Genomic DNA, 17,352 nt, shown 5'->3' with positions numbered 1-17,352 from the left:
TTTTCCTCAAAGAATTCTGGGCAATGTAGTTTGTTAAGGGTTGCTGGAAATTGTAACTCTGCGAAGACTAAACTTCATCAGGCCAACCAAGGCTGACTCTGTCCCATGGCCAAGCCTGAACCCAGATTGGAATGGATCTAAATAATCGGTGTCATCCAAGAATGCTTGTGGCTGCATAATGATATGTTGTTGTTGTTGTTGCTGCTGCTGTTCCTCCTTATTCTTCTGACAAGAGACTATTATTGACAGCACCAACAATAATGGGAGGGGAGGAGCAATTGTGCGGCAAATGAATGCTGCTGATTGACAGTACCGGCCACACACTTTCTTCAAAGCAAGTAATACTTATAACCAGTGTTTTGGTTGTTGTTTTTAAGAGAAACAGGTGCCGGTACTCATCACGAAGTTGTTACAGTGAGTGCTACACTTTTAACATTTGAAAAATTTATTCCAGAAAAAAAGCACTGCTTTAAAGCCCTAAACGACCTCGGTCCAGTATACCTGAAGGAGCGTCTCCACCTCCATCGTTCTGCCTGGACACTGAGTCCAGCGCCAAGGGCCTTCTGGCAGTTCCCTCACTGCGAGAAGCCAAGTTACAGGGAACCAGGCAGAGGGCCTTCTCGGTAGTGGCACCCACCCTGTGGAACGCCCTCCCACCAGATGTCAAAGAGAAAAATAACTACCAAACTTTTAGAAGACATCTGAAGGCAGCCCTGTTTAGGGAAGTTTTTAATGTTTATTAGGTTATTGTATTTTAATGTTTTGTTGGAAGCTGCCCAGAGTGGCTGGGGAAACCCAGACAGATGGGCGGGGTATAAATAATAAATTATCATCATCATCATCATACAACAATGATTCATCTAGTACATATTTAAAGGAACTCACCTCTTGTTTCAACAGCAGCTATTTAAATTATTTGGAGTTTGATTCTTAGTTCTTACAGATCACACTATTTTATACCATAAGCTTTTAGATTAAAAGGAATGAGACTCTTGAACTGTCATTTAAATAATGTCTCCATCATTTCCCCAAAGTTCCATGGAAGATTGGAAAAATGGATTAGAAAATGCTGACATATTCTTAAAAGCTTGCCTTGAATGTTGTTATCTCTTCCTTGCTAACAGCTAACAGTAAGGCACTGTTTCTAACACACGTTTTATACACATTACAAATTAAGCAAGCTGTGTGGAGAAGAGACTATAAAGTCCTCTCCTTCCCCTCATCTCCTGAGAAGTTTAGCAAAGGACCATTATCTCTAATTTAGACATCTGAAGAGAGGATGCAAAAGCCAGGAAGGAAGCTTTCAAAATCTGTACAAAAATATTCTTAGTAAAGGCCTTCCAAAGGGAATATTACAACAGGATACAGTTAAGAAAAACAAGAGACGAGAATGAGGAGGAGAATGTCAAACTGTAAACAAAACAAAACAAAAAAATACATCGGGAAAGTAACCCAAGGAAAACATCTCAAAGCACTGGAAGAATGGTTTGGGGGTAATGTATAATAAATACATGGTTAAAATGTTTCCTGCTTAAAACATACTTCTAAGCATGTATGTAAACATTTGGGGGAATTAACATGTACTTTTCCAAATGTACAATTATATGATGCCCAGAAAACAGAACTTTGTGGACTCCCACTGTTTGTGTTCATCTTATAGCTCCTTTGAAGCCATGTGATGGGATATAAATCTCAAAAGTACTTAAATGCATGCATGCATCCATCTGTAAATCTAGGCCATACATACTCGCTTTAGGCCACTAAAGTATCAAGACAGAATTCTTTTGACATTATAAGAAGATACTCTGCTCTCTCCTCACATTATTTCCTGAAGTACTAAAAGGCCTGATAGGCAAACTCCACCCGGGATCCTTTCTTGGAGAGACTTGAAAGCATGAAATACTCAACGTTTATATGGTGCGTTTCATATGTTCAAAGCTCTCTGTGTACATTATTTCAGTATTAATCATCACAAAACCTTGTAAAGTAGGCTAGTATTATCTCCATATTTCTCAAACTCCATTGAAATGAATGGCAGCTGTGCAAGAGACAGTAAATGGAGCTCTTTGGGTTTTTTTGTCTTAGGCTTCAAACTCTCTTGAGCCAGCCCTTGGATTTGCCAAGATGCGGGTGGCACTGTGGGTTAAACCACAGAGCCTAGGACTTGCTGATCAGAAGGTTGGCGGTTTGAATCCCCGCAACGGGGTGAGCTCCCGTTGCTCGGTCCCAGCTCCTGCCAGCCTAGCAGTTCGAAAGCACATCAAAGTGCAAGTAGATAAATAGGTACCGCTCTGGTGGGAAGGTAAGTGGTGTTTCCATGCACTGCTCTGGTTCGCCAGAAGCGGCTTAGTCATACTGGCCACATGACCCGGAAGCTGTACGCCGGCTCCCTCGGCCAATAAAGTGAAATGAGTGCCGCAACCCCAGAGTCGGTCATGACTGGACCTAATGGTCAGGGGTCCCTTTACCTTTACTTTATCTAAGCGTTACTGGCAGGGGGCACCTATAAATATATGCATTGAGAATGAAAGGAAGTAAAAACATGCAATTTTTATTGCTTCAGGTTCACAATGATGTATGTGGAAGTGTGTGCCAATTTCTATTCTTAAGTTTCTTTCACATATGTGTGCAAAGCCTTCTCCCTGGTTCCAATGTAACTGAGAAATATGGCAAGGAATACGATCTGGAGACTGGGGCATTTTTTTGTTTGGAGGAGGGTTGAAGTGAGTAAGAAGGGACAAGAGGTTTATCCAATTATGCACATTTTTGGAGGGGAAAGGTAGATTGAGAGAACTTTTCCCTCCTTTCTCATAATGCTAGAACCAGGGATCATCACCCTATGAAGCTGAACGGTGGGAGAGTCCAGACAGACAAAAGAAAGGACCTTTTCACACAGCACATAGTTAAATTATAAAATTGACTAACACAAGTTGTAGTGATGACCACCGACTTGGATTGCTTTAAAGGGGAATTAAAAAAATTCATGGTGGGTAAGGCTACCAATGGGGATCCGCCATGATAGGTGCATGCAGTAGGCCTCTGAATACCAACTGCTGAAGAATGTGAGCAACAGGACTCTTGCGTTCATGTTCCATTTGTGTCCTTCCCATTGGCATCTAGTTGGTCACTGTGAGAAAAAAGGACGCTGGACTGCATAGGTCTTTGGTCTAATCCAAAGGGGCTTTCCTTATATAGTGGAACTTCAGTTGTTGAACGTAAACCATTCCAGAAGAACATTTGACTTCTGGACCTTTGGACAACCGAGGCGCAAAGGGTTATCAGCAATTTCAATGGTGAAAATTGAGAAATGCGCCTCGGAAGCCGTTCGACTTCTGAGGCGCGTTCGAAAACATTTGGCTTCCGAGACACACGAAAACTAAGCTTCCACTGTATTCGCAAATGAGAGGAAACGTGATAGTCTTCAGTGTCTGTATTTTTAGAAATCAAAAAATAAATAAGTAAAAAACCCAAACACTACGCCCTTGAGGAAACTAACCATAGCTAGCCAGAGCTGCCTCAAGGAAATACACTCACCACACTATAGCCATGGTCACCACCACAACTGTGTGAACAGCTGCCATGATGTGGATGTGCTCTGACTATGGGAGGTAGGATCATGATCAAAGTTATATATAAACAATTTTAGATCAACCACCAGAAGAAAACCAGGGTGGAGGTATAGGGGAGGAAGATTACAGAAAAATATCCTTTATTTATAGTATTCCTCCCACTGAAAACTTAGGAAAGAGATCGGAAGTGGCTTTTCTGATCTCAGCAACAGAATTCAATTATTGGATAGTATAACAGGATGCCCTAATTGGGAATGGGTTTTCTGGACTGGGATATGTAGGAATAAAGAGGATAAGCCTACATTTCAAGAACCACAGGCCGCATTTGTCCTGGAGGACAGAATCGTTCCAGTGCTCTGCCTGATCACATGTCACATGTGAGACCGAAACATAATATGTCCCTTCTATGGCTTAAATTTCGGAGTGCACCCTTGTGGCTGGCATTCACAAGGATCCTCAGATGTACATTTGGATGCAGTTATCATGGGAAAATCCCATGTATGGCTTTACTTGAGAATGGGTCTCAATTTCTCAGAGCTCAGACAAACTACATCAGCGGTAAAGCAGTGAGACTAATGAGATACTCTCTGTTTGCCATATGAGTCCTAAACCAAAATGAAATAATACTTCAGCCAAGCAATAGCAGCAAAAAACCGAAGTGCTTATTTCCCCCCTCTTGCTAGTGCATGATATAGTGCCAATGAAATGCAATCTAGAACTTGCAGGTAAAAACGTGAGGCACAAAGCAGATGGACGACAATACTGTATCAACAAGAAGCTCTGTACTGTTCGAATCTGCTATTACTTCTTACATTATCTGCTAGAATAAAGCATGAAAAAAGAGTCTGTTCAGGTCTTGACAAGCTTGGCAAAAGTTTTTGTTTTCCTACCGCAAAATTTAGCCCTTAAAGGTTTAATTGGTTAGAATTGAATTAATCATTTTTGTATTGATCAGCTAAAAAGGTGCCCTAACTGGTGGATCAAAAATTATTGTTGTTAGTGCACAGTTATAAACACTACCAATGGCAACCATCACTTCCGCTAACAGTAAACTTAGCTGGTGATTAATGACAGAATTGTAGCCAAAATGGGGCCACTGAGGAATGAGAGGGCTGTGTCAGCATGCATGGTAGAACCCCAAAGTTTGCAGAAGCAGAAAATAAAAAGCTTAACGGAGGGAACCTACAGCCCAGTGGGGACTGAGCATGCTCAACAGGCACAGAATATTAAGTGTGGGTGGGTGGGGTTTGGGGGGGCGGGGTTAAGAAACAGAAAACTCTGGGGGAAGGGGAGTGAAGTTTGATATTGACTGTATGCTGTATTCAAAATTATTGTAATCTCTTGTTTTCAGCAGTATATTTAGCAACACTCCCACTGCCTCCTGTCATTGCCTCCTTATAGGAAGTACATATTTTTAATCAGCATTTAAATTAAGGTAGAAACTCAGGCACAGGACCTGCTTATAGTTCCAGGGCTAAACATTTATTTCAGGTGGTAAGCCAAACTTTCCCCCTTTTCTTTTTCTGATATCTGCCACCTTGCAGGAGAAGAGAGTATTTGTTAAGCATGTCCAGAGAAATTGCAGTCGCTTGCAACACAGTCCTGGCACTTCTTATCTTACAATTTAATCCGCCCAAGCTGGCTGTTTCATTAGGTAATGAACTCACTCTGACTTATACCAATGAAGTTGGTTTGGGGAAAAATAGGGCTTTTTATCCAGCTGGAATTCACCAGAACTCAGATCCGGAACCTCTCAGGTGGGCGCTATTGCCATTCTAAGAGAATGAAGTGAGTTCTGGCACCTCTTTTTCTAGAAAAATAGCACTGAGTAAAACCATTGTGAAGCTTGTTTGAAGAACATTTGTTCAGGCTTGTAAATGGGTCACTGACCTGGTGAGTAAGAACTGTCTCCAGGAAAATAAGTTTTTGTAAGGTAGTTACTTTTTCCTTTAAACAGTAAAGAACTAACACAGGTATTTGAGGGCAGATAGGCTATCTCAAATGTGTGAACTAATAACTTTTGTGGCTTTACTTGAATGGTTGATATAACCATTTGAGGAAATCCTATTTCTTCCGCTTGCATTTTGGTCCCCACTTCCTTCAGATACATCCAAGGTTGTCATTGATGTTACATTTTAAATCTGGGTTGCAAAGACCCTAAATTGAAAGTTTCCTCAAAGAATAGTCATTGCCTCCAGGAGCATTTCTGCAAAGACCATTCTGGCAGCAGATTTATCTATTGGGACAAGACTGGTTACTCATAGCAAAGCATCATTTGTCATGTTTATGAAGACAGGCAATGGAAAAGACAACTGCAATTGCAAAGGTTGCAAGAGGTTGCCTTGGTCTTTAAGAGATAAAAATGAATGAAAGAGGCCATTGATTCTTCATATTTGTTCAATCCGAGGGGTGACCAAAGAAGGGCCAAAACCATCTATCTTCTGCAGCAGAAACAAAATGGACATCCCTAAGGGGGCATGTAAAAAGACAAACAGGAGACTTCCTTTTTAAAATAGTGACTCATGGAGAGATTATTATCTTGCAGACCAGAAGTAGAACACATATACTCATGTTGTCTTAAGACAATACCATTTTCTCCAGCTTTTTACAGTTTTGTAAATCAGTTCTGCACAATCAGTTTTTCAGCCCAGACAAGGGAAGCCATTAACCTAACTTTAGCACCAGGTGACCAGTTTGAATAGAGCTAGATGCAAATTTTGACTTATAATAACCTTCTTTCATGAGTTACTCATGCAGGGGGGCAAAGCACGTTGAAAGGGGATGCAGAATTATACCTCTAGCCCCACCCCAGCATCACACAACTCCTTCCTGAGATTATTCACGTGCTGGGGGCTCAAGTCCATGAAGATTTTTACCACAATGCATGCTAGTCTTTAAAGCGCTGACAGACTCTTTGTTGTTTCGGTTCAATGTGATGGCGGCAAATCATATGTAGATCTGGCGTTTTGCAGAGCTTCATAGGTAAAAGAGATGGGAACCTTCCCTCAAAGAACTTGTTCCGAAATTGGACAGTGAGGAAAACAACAGAGGGATGGGAATTAAGTTGTGGTAGTTGAGGACCAGTTTGAAATAAAACCACAGGATCTTCAAGCACATTGGGGGTTGATGATGTTCCTGAGCACATGGGCATAGTTGCACACTGGAGAAACTGTTGTGGTTACCGCTCACACGCACAACCCAACCCATTCTATTGGGCAGAGTAAAGGGCTTTTTTCAAGCCTAATTTCAGTGGGGAAGAGTAGGGGAAGGGGGGTCCAGTAGGTGCTAGGGAAGGCTCATGAGAGCACCATGTTGCTGACTCCTTGCAGCTGATAATTTAGTACACTGTCAACGTAAGGATTTGATAACCACAGAGACAAGTGGCCCAATCATATGCATTTACAGCACAACCCAACTATGTTTGCTTGGAAATAAGCCAAGACATGTTCCCAAATTAGTATGCATAGGATTGCAACCTCAGTCTGTGGCTTTTGTCTCAATGCAATTTTTTCTAGCTCTCACAGAGATATAAATCACAACATCTTAAGGAAAGTGAGGCCCCCAAGTTGGAACCCTCAATGTGCTTGTATCTATCACGTCACTGATGGGTTCCTTTCTCGTAAGAGACTCAGAACTTTAGAAGAAGATAATCAGTGGATCTTGAAGAAGAGCTATTAGTCACGACTGCTTAAATGGGACCAGCATGTTTAGAGCTAACAGACTTTTCATGCCAGAGGCTGGGGAAGCACAACAGTGGGTGGCTCTCAACAGTGTTCTCTGCTTGTGAGCTTCTAGGGTCATCTGGCTGGCGATTGTTGGAAACAGAGTGTCATACTAGATCAGCCACAGTCTGATCCATGGAAACAATTTATATATTTTAACCCCCTCCCCAAAGGTATGCCCATGACTGCCATTAAACTATTGGAATGTAGTGAAAGCCTTTTATGACAATGATATATATTTTTTAAGGATTGGTGACTGAAACCCCCCCCCCCAACACTTTTAGCAATTCTAAGTTAAACAACTCTTTTTTTTTCTTGTTTCATTATGTGGGAACATCCCAAAAATAATATTTCAAGCTCACCGTCTCATCCTGCTGAGTCTGCAGACCCTTCTGTTAAACCATCTTGCTCCCACGTATAATGCTGATGTGGAAATGTATTACATTACTTGGTAATTCTTTAGTTGTTTGTATGGGAGAGTGAATTTGTTTTCTTTCATGGGGAAGACTGAAAGTTTAAGGCCTCTTTACCAAATTCAAGCAAGTCTGACTATTCAAAGATCTTCCTGAGATTAAAAAGTACCAAATATGCGCGCGCGCTCTCTCTCTCTGGGTCAGTATGGCTGCAAGAATGTGAGGCAAGGAAAAAAGCTCATAAACACACAGATTCTCTTGTTCATGGGTAGGCAAACTAAGGCCCTGGGGCCAGATCCGGCCCAATCGCCTTCTAAATCCAGCCCGTGGGCGGTCTGGGAATCAGTGTGTTTTTACATGAGCAGAATGTGTCCTTTTATTTAAAATACATCTCTGGGTTATTTGTGGGACATAGGAATTTGTTCATTCCCCCCACCCCAAAAAAATATAGTCCAGCCCCCCACAAGGTCTGAGGGACAGTGGACTGCTGAAAAAGTTTGCTGCCCCCTGCTCTTGTTTAACACTTAACACTTAACATGCACTAGTCTACATCCAGAGAATGCTAGTAATGCTTTTAACTCCACTTAAATGAGTGGGAAATAAGTTGTGGTTAGTTCATCCTAATGATTTCATTTGGGACTTGAGAGCAACTAAATTTCTCTCGTTTCTGGGCTCTGAATTTGTTTTTAAAAAGGTGTTTAGGAGTACATCAAGGAGGAGTTTGTGAAGAGAAAACAGACACAAATATTTTAAACCCACCTATTGAATGTAGCAATACTAACAGAGCCAGATTTTCAATTTATAAACTGTGCTATTTTTTCAGTTTCATATACAAATTTTTTCTTTAATGAGCCACCATGGAATCAGAGTTTTAGAAACAAAAGCCTCATCACATGTTTGTCTGATCATTGTTTCCAAAAAAGATGACATCACAACCACAAGCTTCAAATAAACAACTAAATATATTTAAGTAAGAAATGGTGCTGACCAGTCAATATAAGTCAATATAAGTGACAACTAAACATCAGGAAGAACTTTCTGACAGTAAGAGCTGTTTGTTAGTGGAATGGACTTCCTCAGAAGGCAGTGGACTCTCATTCATTGGAGGTTTTTAAGCAAAGGTGGGATGGCCATCTGTCACTGATGTTTTAGTTGGCATTTCTGCATTGCAAGGGGTTCGACTAGGTGACCCCAGCTCTACAATTCTGAATCTATGACTAACTGGAGCATCCTAAACCAGGAATCAATACTGTCACATGTTTTATTACACAACCAATACATTGTCTGAGCACCAATGTACATGCCACTGTCACTCCCAGGAGCATCTACAGTGTTTTGCCCACAAAATTGTGCTTCCTTGTGCTTATGTAACTGTCAAGTGCTGGACTTCCCAAGGCTTCAGAGGTCATTTATGAACTATGTAAACATGCAGAAAAGGCCAACCATTTGGCTGGGTATTTTTTTATATATTCTTGGCAGCAAGTACAGAAGCATAGCAGCTACATCACAAAATAATAAATCCTGTGCATTATTATAATGGATGTGGGGAGAAGCTACTGTTCAAATCTCCACTCAGTCATGAACCTGAATGGATAACGTTAAGCAACTCACTTCTGTTAGTTAATCTACCAATATTGTGAGGCTATAGAGAGGGAGATAAAAATAAACAACTAAAAGTCACAAAGTATGAGAGAGACCGAGAACATGCACAGCTGAGGATGAGTTAATGTACTCTGTAGTTGGCAAGAAGGTTTTGTTGCTCAGACTATCAAGCCAGCCTTAGTTGGAATCTTTTACAGGGTTCAGGGAATAACACATGACCTGCTCAGACTTATTGGTGCAAGGAGACTTCATGGGTAATGTGCTTGTCCTCACCTGAGTTTCTTCATTTGACCACCGTTGGGTGGTCTGAATCCCTACCTGACATCTCTGTTTTGGGCTCAAGTTGAACCAGTGCTGAAACCACATCAAGTCAAGGAATTTGGAGCATTGGCAGAGGGAACAAAAAGTTATTTGCAATATATCACTGTGTTTATTGATATCCACTAAGATAGGGATAGCCAATATGGCATCTTCCAGATGTTGTGGACTGCATCTTGGGAAGAGGGGCTGGGAAAGACATCTTGGAAAGCTTCCATAAGTCAAATAGGCAGAACTACATGGACCTATTGTTCAACCTTCATATGCTTTCATGTGATGGAAGATGCCCTGAACCATCTTTGATTTGATTTGCCTTTGGGAAGAGGCACAGGCAAGCTGAAGGAGCTCCACACTGCATGAATGACCTAGCTTGCAGATTGGGAAAGTTTCAACTGCTGTGCATTGTATTATGAAATGGCTGTTGTAGCTCAATGGTAGAGCCCATGTGTAGCACACAGGATGCCCCAGATTCAATCCCTGGCATATCCAGGTACAACTGGGAAAAACTCCAGTCTGGAACAAAGAAAGCTATTGCTGGTCAATATAGACGATACTAAGCTAGGTGGCCAGACTCAGTATAAGGCAGCTTCCCATCTTCCTGCACTTGGGGCAGGGTGGTGGGAGAAAACAGAATCAAACCCTTGGTGAAAGAATGGGATTTTCATGTCTCATCTGCTTCACACAACACTTGCTCCCAATACATTTCCAAGCACAATTCAAAGGTTTGGTGCTGACCTGACAGCCCTAAACTGCCTTGGCCCAGTATACCTGGAGGAGCATTTCCACCCCCATCATTCAGCCTGGACACTGAGGTCCAGGTCCGAGGGTCTTCTGGCGGTTCCCTCGCTGCAAGAAGTGAGGTTACAGGGAACCAGGCAGAGGGCCTTCTCGGTAGTGGCGCCCACCCTGTGGAACGCCCTCCCATCAGATGTCGAGGAAATAAACAACTATCTGACTTTTAGAAGACATCTGAAGGCAACCCTGTTTAGGGAAGGTTTTAATGTTTGATGTTTTATTGCTTTATTATTATTAATAATAATATTGTGTTGGGAGCCACCCAGAGTGGCTGGGGAAATCCAGCCAGATGGGTGGGATATACATAATTTGTTGTTGTTGTTGTTGTTGCTGCTGCTATTGTTATTGCTATTTTTCCTTTGCCAAGAACCCACCACTTTGATCCTAAAATACATTTACTAATGGGACAAGCCATACAGTTTTCTTAGCGGCTACTTGTGATCAACTTGCAATCTTGTAATTAGGATGGAGCCTATCTGGTCACAAAGTTGCTTAAAGTATGTTTTTGTATTTTAGAATCAAAACAGCAGATGGACTTTCCTTCACACTCTGCTGATCAGCCAAAATGGAACCACAGGCCTTGGTAAACTTGTAAGAGAATTTGGAGTCGAGAGCGGCAGTAAGCAGTTTTGATTCTTCCCATTCATATTTTATGGGGAGAAAAGGAAAAACAGCTGGCAGTAACTGTTTCTTCTTTTCAAAAAAAGCAGTAAATCGAAAATTTGCAGAATCTTAGTGCGATTTCACAACTGCCCTTCTGAAGCCAGCGTTACTCATTCCCCGATAGTAAAGCGGTACTATCCAGAGTCCAGCTTCTCTTGCCCTGGAGTATAATTCTCACCCTGGGTGGGAAGTTCTAGTAAAAACCACAGACTCTAAACAAAAAAAGAGGACTCGATGGCCCTTGTGGTCTCTTCCAACTCTATGATTCTATGATTCTCAGCTGATACATGATTATAATGTCACAGTGGAATATAGCTGCTGTAGTTGCTAAAAACGAGCTGAGTATTGGATGATTATATTTCACTAGAAAAATAGCAGATCACATGGCTGTTTCTACAAGACTGCTTTCTCATGAGCAACTTCTATCAGCTGTGTGTGGATCTGGCACAGTTCAGCCATGTGCCCTATTCATAACTAAAGCCAAATACAGTCGTACCTTGGTTCTTGAAAGCCTTGGCATTGTACGTTTTGGGTCCCAAACACCGCAAACCCAGAAGTAAGCGTTCCGGTTTGCGAATGTTTTTTCGGAAGCCAAACATCTGATGCAGCTTCTGCTTGACTGCAGGAAGTTCCTGCAGCCAATCAGAACCCAAGCCTTGGTTTTCGAATTGTTTGGGGAGTCAAATGGACTCCCGCAATGGATTAAGTTTGAGAACCAAGGTGCGACTGCATACCCTAACATTGCAAGCTGCTGAAATGGCTGTATTCCGCACAGGTACTGAATGTACCTGTAGCACCTTCTCTCTTTTTCTCCTTTAGATTTCAGGTGCACATTTTCTGTGAAACCTCTGGCTTGACCCCAGTCTCAATGATCAACTATAACCCAAACGACAAACAAGTGTAAGTAAGTACATGAGCCTGCTTTAGCTCTTACATTTATCTACAGCTAGTGTCTCTCCCCCTGCCCTTTTCTCTATTGTCTTTTCTACTTCCAAAATTTAGATCTAAGCTCTGGGGGTGGGTGGGAGGCAGCAGAAGGGTCTGGGTATTTATTTATTTTTACTTATAACAATGCTGTAGAATTCTGTGCATATTGTTGGCTCTGCAGTCATTGAATACAAGGTATAAATGAATGAATCATTCATTCAGAGATCACTAAGGCATATTACCATCTAATTATTCAATACTTTCAGCTGGGCATTTATGTTGGTTAGAAGAGAAGGAAAGAGACTATGGATTTATCCACACTTACTTTCCTCCACCCCTCTCTTTGCGTAGGCAGGCAGAGACCTGCCCCCCCCAACCCCAGACAACACCCAGGTGGAATAATGCCACATGACACGTGTTATGGGATTAAAATTGGCCACAACTTTATCAAAAGTTTCAGATGTAGAGAGACCTTGGCTTAGGCATTGGCCGTTTATCCCTCCTAGTCCCTGGCCGGGTATCTGGGGAATATCAGGGTTAACCAGAATGTGTGGGGATTGGGCTGCTTCTGGAAAATGTATGTTTAAGCAGAGAGCCTGCCTCCCATTTCACTGTGTCACAGGGGAGAGCAACGACAACCTCTCAGTGTATGGCCAATGCCTCCCCTCAAAACAACCCCTTTAATGGGAAACCCTGGGATTGCCGCCACCGCCGGGGGAGCGTGGGTCACCGCTTCACGCCCCCCCCCCTTTAGGGAAGATAGACTAAAGAATTCCACTCAAGGCCTGAAACAACCAAAGGTGTGGCATTTTGCTACAGGGAAGGCAAAACCTGCCAATGCAGGGAAATCCCTCCCCGGTCCTTCAACAGCAACCATCAATGACCGTAGCAATGCCCACATAGTGGTAATGAAAAAAGGTTAAACTGCAAAAGGAATACATGAAGCCAACTGAAGATTCCCATGTAAGTTACTCTATTGTGTGTGTGTGTGTGGAGGGGAACAGACCTAGCCCTACCTGACCAAGTCTCCTGGCAACGCCTCCTCCAGCTGGGACCGGCCAATTGTTGGAATCTTGGCGGGAACCTCCAGGTATCTGGCCCAGGGGGGGAGGGGAAGCCAGGCTGCCTAGCCGGGAGTCGTGTAGGATTGGGCGGGGCTGTGTGCACCCACACAAAGGGTGCCCCCCATTTAATGTGGGGAGCGGTCATTCCAGGCACAGATCAGCACTTAAAACTCCATGTCTGAGCTCCCTTTTTTGATCCTAGCTTCCACACACGCACATACACGAAGACTTCCTCTTTAGCATTCAATAGGAGCAAATGTTTTCTGCAGATTGGTTCGCACACAGGGAAAGCTAGAACCTAAAAAGGGGGGCACTCAGACATGGAGTTTTAAAGTGTGGACCATGCCTGGAAAGAGTGGGGGAGGGACCTAACATTTTGTGCATGTGGTAGAGTTGTCCTAAATGGGGGGAAATCTGGGATAAGATTGCTTATACAATCGGCTTAATGATTGGATATTCCATTTATTTTGACCCATGTGATATCACTTGGGTATCCCAAATAGGCTGGTTAAACAGGGCCATTCTGAGCTCATTTGGAACTATTTCTTGTGGCAGGGAGTTCTGTGATACATTTTTCGCACTGGATATTTTCATACCACATTTTTACTTCAAATCAAATATTCTCTGTCATTAGCTTGCCTAGCAAAACATACATTTGTGAAACACAAACATTTCCTTCTCCACATCCTTACTGGGGGTGGGGGAAATGAAGTTGTCATTACAACTGGAAAACAAGTTAGGATCTGCAAGCGCCTTGACAAACAGCTTCTAATTCAACATAATAATGTCACAAGAGGCATCAGGTAATTGCAGTGTCGATCAGAAGATTGGCAACTGACTGCTGAAAGCTGAAGAGAAACTGAAAAAGGCAAGCAATTAGGGGGAGTTTGGGGAGTTAGGCATATTGCCTTAACGCAGCTTTTAGAGTAACTGGGTGGGGAGAATTACACCCGTGACAAACAAAAAAACAAAAAAACCTTTCGGTCTGACAGGACATGTATTATGGAAATGATGTCTACATTTTTTAAAGAGAGTCATTTAATTTTACGTTAACACCCAATGAGGAAGTTGAAAGGGGAAACGGAAGCCTCAGGACTTTATTTCTATGTTAACACCCAAGCAGGGAGTTACGGTTCTGCGGCTGAACTGGATCTGCCCCATTCCGATCTGTGTGGGATATTGTAGAAGCCAATGACCCAACCTTCACTGGCTTAAGAAAGACAGAAACTGTGAACATTTTAAAAAATGCGCATCCATGGTGTATCCCGGATAGGTGCCATAGGCTGCATAAACCAATTCAATCTTAATACAGTGGTACCTCAGGTTACATACGTTCAGGTTACATACGCTTCAGGTTACAGACTCCGCTAACCCAGAAATAGTGCTTCAGGTTAAGAACCTTGCTTCAGGATGAGAACAAAAATTGTGCTCCAATGGCCAGGTGGCAGCAGGAGGCCCCATTAGCTAAAGTGGTGCTTCAGGTTAAGAACAGTTTCAGGTTAAGAATGGACCTCTGGAACGAATTAAGTACTTAACCCGAGGTACCACTGTAAATAAATAGATTCAAGAGATGGAGTGAGGGGGGATTCCTAGCTGCTGCTCCAGCACAAGATCATAAATACGAGGTCACATGAATGTTATGCATATGTGATTGTGGTGTAAAATGTTGGTAAACATTGCCTTCCTATAGCTGGAAGCACTTATATGATTGCCTTCTGGAACCAGCTATATAGGGGTTCCAAGCAGGCGAATAACAACCCAGCTGGAATCATATGAAAGAACTTTTTCAAGCCACTACATTCACGCAACTAGGGGTGCGGTGGTTCCAGTCCTGCTTGGAGGGTCGTTCCCAGAGGGTGTTACTTGAGGAGTGCTTTTCAGCCCCGTGGTGCAGCTGGTGCAGAATTCAGCGGCCACGTTGCTCATGGTTTGAACATATTGCACTGATCCTGGTCTGACTGCACTGGCTACTGATTAGTTTCTGGGCCCAATTCAAAGTGCTGGTTCTGACCTATAAAGCCTTAAATGACTCAGGACCGCAATTCCTCAAGGACCGCCTCTTTCCATATGAACCTACCCGGACCCTGAGATCATCTTCTGAGGCCCTCCTTCGTGTGTCTCCTCCTTGAGCGGTCCGGAGGGTGGCAACACGAGAACGGGCCTTCTCTGCAGTGGCTCCCCGCCTGTGGAATGCTCTCTCCAGAGAAGTTCGCCTGGCGCCTTTATTGCACACCTAGGCGCCAGGCAAAAACGTTCCTTTTTAACCAGGCCTTTGGCTGATCTAATCAAAATCCTATACCCTGTAAAATGTCTCTCTCTCTGTGTGTCTGTTATTGGATTATTGTTTTTACTTTGATTTTATATATTGTGATCTTTTTTGTGAACCGCCCTGAGACCTCCAGGTATAGGGAGGTATATAAATTCAATAAATAAAAATGAAATGAAATGCAAACTGCAAAGGCTGCATACAGAGCTGTGCTACTCACACCCTCAGTCTTCCATACAATCCCCAGTGTGGGCTGTGAACTTCTGGAGGCGATATTGCCCAGCACATTAAGAGCTCACCCACACTTCCATTTGTCCCATACAGTGGTACCTCTGGTTACAAACTTAATTCGTTCCGGAGGTCCGTTCTTAACCTGAAACTGTTCTTAACCTGAGGTACCACTTTAGCTAATGGGGTCTCCAGCTGTCACCGCGCCGCCGCTGCACAATTTCTGTTCTCATCCTGAGGTAAAGTTCTTAACCTGAGGTACTACTTCAGGGTTAGCGGAGTCTATAACTTGAAGCGTTTGTAACCTGAAGCATTTGTAACCCAAGGTACCACTGTATTTCATTTCATTTTTCCTGTGATTCCTGGACATGGGTCTAAGAGTTGTTTCTTGTGTCCCCCTGGGAAAACCCCCTGTTTGCCGCTGCATCAGAACAACAGTAAAACCAATTTGCTCCAGTTCAGCAATAAACAACAGGTTTTTCTGGGTAAAGCAGTGGGAGAAAAGGAAAAACAGACCCATAACTAGAAATCATTGGACAAATGTGCTTTTAACCATCTTCCCCGAACAATATAGTTTGCCTGCATTTAAAGTTAACACACTCATTGCAATATGCAAAACTTGGAGCAACATACAAGATGGGCACTGACTCTTCAACAGGCCTTTAGATTGGGAGACAACCTGGTTGTTACGTGTAAATGTAACTTTCCCATCAATGACCTTCTAAAAAGAAAAGAAAAGCATCAATGAAGAGGAAAAGAAGTTTTTGAGGGGTGGGGGTGGGGATGCTTAACCCTTTCCCTGCTGACTCCTTTTCTGTTAAAAATTGAGTGAACTCAGCAGCTTTTCCCCACACAAGGAGAAAAAAAGTGGGTCCCAAGTTACTTTCTGCCATTGTGATGATAGGGGAAATGGTTGGGAAGATGGATTATGAGCAGAAAAACAGCAGGCAGGGAAAGAGTCAAGAATCTTCTTGGTAATGAGATAATGAAGATCAAGAAAAGGTGGAAAGTGTAGCTTTGTAAAGTCAGAAACAGTGCTCTCTTTGGGGGGGGACAGGACAGACTCCCATTGAAATGAATTGGAGTCCGGCCACAAGCAAATTACCTGTGTAGGACTCCCAATCCTCTAGCAAGGACCAAGGGTAAAAGCCCCCTCCACAAACTAATGCCTCAACTGAGATCAGGGTGCCCATGCTGGCAATTTATGTAAAAAACAAAACAAAAAGGGCACAAATAGATATTGTCTAGTCTGGCCCCAACTCACTAATATGGAATGCCACAGAAATGATCAAAGCAAGTTGACTGCATAAAGCGTACCTTGTGAAGCTGGTCACATGGACTTGGGTCCTCTACATCTGACAGAGCTGCGTGGGGATGGAAGAGCCACTGGCCGCGGGGAGAAGGGCTGTGGCTTCTCAGAGTGCAATTCTCCTGCAAAGAAGAGGGAAGAAACAAGGAAATGAGGAGGATGTGAACTCAGAGGTAGGAAATAGAACTTTGCAAGAGCAACAACTCTAAACAAGGCAAAAGGGGAGACCCGACAGCAGCAAGTCAGAGGAAATGTTACGTCCCATGTGCACTCATCCTGTTGTTTTCTCTGGTCAGCAGGATTTTGCACGTTTCTGTAGTGGCTCCAAAACCAGTATGAACAGAGATTAGCTAAAGAACGAGCATGTGCATTACAGCTGACGATGATGCCATCATATGATGTTCAAGTCTCTATGAGAAATTACTGCCCATGCCAGCCCAGGAACAGTGCGTGCAACCGGAAGTCCTCCAATTCAA

The 17,352-nt window shown here is 43.0% G+C and overlaps 1 protein-coding gene across 2 annotated transcripts in view; it reads right to left on the bottom strand.

Moving 5' to 3' along the window:
- Nucleotides 1–17,005, bottom strand: part of LNX1 (ligand of numb-protein X 1) — a 120,600-nt gene extending 103,595 nt beyond the window's left edge. Inside the window, exon 1 of one of the 2 annotated variants that reach the window (XM_081208825.1) lies at nt 16,885–17,005. The gene's annotated coding sequence lies outside the window, so the exon portion shown is untranslated. The remainder of the gene's footprint in view (nt 1–16,884) is intronic. The other variant, XM_081208828.1, reaches the window with a different exon arrangement.
- Between the last annotated feature and the right edge of the window lie 347 nt (nt 17,006–17,352).

Source organism: Podarcis bocagei, assembly GCF_964188305.1.
Source record: "Podarcis bocagei genome assembly, chromosome: 9".
Taxonomy (NCBI): Eukaryota; Metazoa; Chordata; class Lepidosauria; order Squamata; family Lacertidae; genus Podarcis; species Podarcis bocagei.
Note: the sequence above shows the minus strand (reverse complement) of the source record. Positions and strands in the feature narration are given on the sequence as shown.